This window comes from Macrotis lagotis, chromosome 5 (genome assembly GCF_037893015.1).
Source record: "Macrotis lagotis isolate mMagLag1 chromosome 5, bilby.v1.9.chrom.fasta, whole genome shotgun sequence".
In the NCBI taxonomy this organism is placed as follows: Eukaryota; Metazoa; Chordata; class Mammalia; order Peramelemorphia; family Peramelidae; genus Macrotis; species Macrotis lagotis.
Window position 1 is genome coordinate 124,999,238 of NC_133662.1, and position 3,274 is coordinate 125,002,511.

At 36.9% G+C, this 3,274-nt stretch overlaps 1 pseudogene; it reads right to left on the minus strand.

Annotated features, from left to right (window-relative positions):
* Nucleotides 1-1,425: 1,425 nt before the first annotated feature.
* On the minus strand, nucleotides 1,426-2,762 carry LOC141489366 (heat shock cognate 71 kDa protein-like; annotated as a pseudogene).
* Nucleotides 2,763-3,274: the final 512 nt, after the last annotated feature.

A 3,274-nucleotide genomic window follows, 5' to 3' on the forward strand; every position in this document is an offset into this window, starting at 1 on the left:
CTTCAGAGTTCTGTGTCATAATACTTCAAAAAAGGTAAGTCATTCACAGCTGATCATCTTATATTACTGTTGCTTTGTATACAGTACATTTCCCATTATATCTGCTCATGTAAGTTTTTTTTTTTAACTAAGAGTATCCTGCTCGTTTCTAATAGCAAAATAGCTATTCATGTTAATCATTTACCACAATTTGTTTAGTCATCCCCCATAAAATAGGTATCCCCTCAATCTTCAACCCCCTGCCACTGGAATGAGGCTGTTATGAATTCTTACACACACACATACACACACACACACACACACACACACACACACACACACACACAGACATTCTTTTCCTTCCTGTTTTTCATCTCTTCTGGAATATAGACATAGTAACAGCAGTACTAGTTCCAAATTGCTTATAGCATTGTTGAATCATTTCATGACTCCTCCAACAGTGTATTGATGTCTCATTTTCCCTACATCCCTTTGAACATTTGTCCTTTTCTCTTTCTGCCCTTTTGACCAATCCATTGGTACCTCATAATTGTTCTAACCCACATTTCTCCCATAAATAGTGAGATATGGCATTTAAAAATGATTAAATCATTAAAATAGATTGATAACCTCATCTGAAAACTGTTCATGTATCTTGATCATTTATCAATTGGGGAATTGACTCATATATTTTATAAATTTGACTCAATTCTCTATGTTTGAGAAATGAGCTCTTTAGCAGAGAAACTTATTTCAATATTTTTCCTAGTTATTGCTAACTGTATTTTCCTCCATCATATTCCCCATCCCCCCATTTATAATAGTCTAAATCTCCTTTCACCCTGTCCCTCCTAAAAGGTGTTTTGCATCTGACTACCCCCTCCCATAATCTTCTTTTCCTTCTATCATCTACTCTCACTCCCCCTTTCACTCATAGCTTTCCTCTCCTTCTTTCCTCCATGGTGTTTAGAATTCTATACTCAATTGAGTGTGCATGTTATTCCTGCTCTGAACAAATTCCAATGAAAGTAAGACTCACTCATTCCCCCTTATGTACCCCCTCTTCCACTCTATTGTAAAAGCTTTTTCTTGCCTCCTTTTGTTTTGTTTTGTTTTAGTTTTCTTATGGTACAAATTTTAAATAGATTTTATTCTCCAGGACAAGAACTGCATTTTCAGTTGTTACAGTACTGATAAATTGTAATGTTATTCCATTTTTTCCCTTTACACACATTCAACTATTCAGAATGCCCAGAATTACATGTAGCTTAAAGGTTACTTTTAAACTGCTACTACTTTTGCTACAAATGTTGAGTCCTTCAAATTTTGAAAAGTTGTGTGGAGTCATTATTTATTCTAGTGCATTTAGTCAACCTCTTCAAAGGTGGTTTCAGAAGAAGCACTTCCAGAAGGGGTTGCTGCCCTTTCCCCCACCCCCAAAATCCATCAAGGATGTGTGCCTCCTGGAATTCTCCCTAAACTTTGGTACAATTTAGTAATTCTTTCTACTAATGCTCAAATTCTTCCTTTTCAACAGTCTGGTTTGTATTCATTCAGTTGATCATACCATTACATTTGTAAAGGATTTTCTGTTTGTCTTCATTATCAATTTTGCCTTGAATTTTTTTTTCATACTCGAGTAGGCTTCATGCTGAAAGCATAAGATTCAAGGGAATTTTTAAAAGACATCTTGTCTCTCTGCTTCTCATCCTTAGCCTTAAATCTCTTAGTTTCCTTGACCATTCACTCAGTGCCTTCTTTGCTCAACCTTTGTCATTGTTGATGGTGATCTTGTTCTACTTGCCTGTGCTCTTATCAACAGTAAAATATTAAAAATGTCAATTGCATCAATGATAAATGTCACTTCTATCTGAGGAATAACCCTGGCTACCGGAGAGTTTCCTGTAAGTTCAAACTTGCCAAGCATGTTGCTATCCTTTGTCATGATGCTCTCACATTCATAAACCTGCATAAGCAACCCAGTTGGTTATCCTAATTGGTAGTGAATGCCTGTGTCTGTTCTGCAGGAATGATGGTTTTACATTTCATCAGAGTGACATCCAAAAGCAGCTAGTGCTTCACATTCTCAGATTTATTGCCAAACAAAATATCAGCCTGGACAGCTGCACCTTGGGCAATAGGCTCAATATGATTAATATTCTTCTTGAGCTCCTTGCTATTGAAGAAGAATTGTATAAACTTCTGGATTTTGAAGATACAATAAGAACCATTTACCAGGATAATATCGTGGACCTGTGATTTATCTGTCTTGGTACCACTTAATACCTTCTCTACAGGATCCAGGGTGCCATGGAAGGGAGCAGCATTCAAATCTTCAATACAGGTTTGTGTGATTGATGTATAGAATTTGATCCCTTCATAGACGGAGTCAATCTCAATACTGGCCTGGGTGCTGGAAGAAAGGGTATACTTTGCATATTCACAAGCAGTGTGAAGATGGTGAATGACCTCTTGTTCTCAGTTATGTCCCTATGCTTTATTTGAACTCAGCTATGAAATGGTTGACCATACAGTTGTGAAAGCCCTCCTCACCGAAGTAGTTGTCCCCAGCTGTGGACTTGAACACAACCTTTTTGTCCAAGTTGGAAGCAATTGCAGCAACAGTTGACTCACTGATGATTTGGAGCATAGTGAGACTACTGATGATTCCAACATCTTTGTTGGCCTGACATTGAGAAAGAGAGTGGTACTGTCTCCATGATGTTTGTGATAGTCTTCCCAAAGTAAACTCCAGGAATTTCTTTCATCTTGGTCAAGACCATAGACCAAGATGAAAGAAATGTGTATGATGATCTCTTGGTTCTGTTCCCTTTGCTTGGCATCAGTTCCTATTCTTTCTATGCTTCTCTAGAATCTGACCATTCTTGGTTTCTTACAGAACAATAGTGATCCATATTTTTAATTTGTGTATGTCTCTATTTCAAATGTGTTTCTTGCAAAGTACATATTGTAGAATTATGGCTTTTTATCCATTCTGCTATCTGCTTCTGTTTTATGGGAGAGTTCATTATATTCCTATTTACAGCTAAGATTACTAAAGCTTTATTTCCCTCCATGTTATCTTTCCCTCTTTGTACTTTTCTCTTTCCTTTGTGCTTATTCCTCTTCACCAATGTTTTGCTCCCTGTCCCCTTTAACTGTGTTTTTTGAGCCCTTCCATAACCTGAAATAAGTTCATACATTACAAAATGGATGAGACTTTGGATACAGAAATTTTGACTTTGTCATCCTCTTAGTGTATATTTTGTTCCATAGGAACAAAGCAATTGTCTAA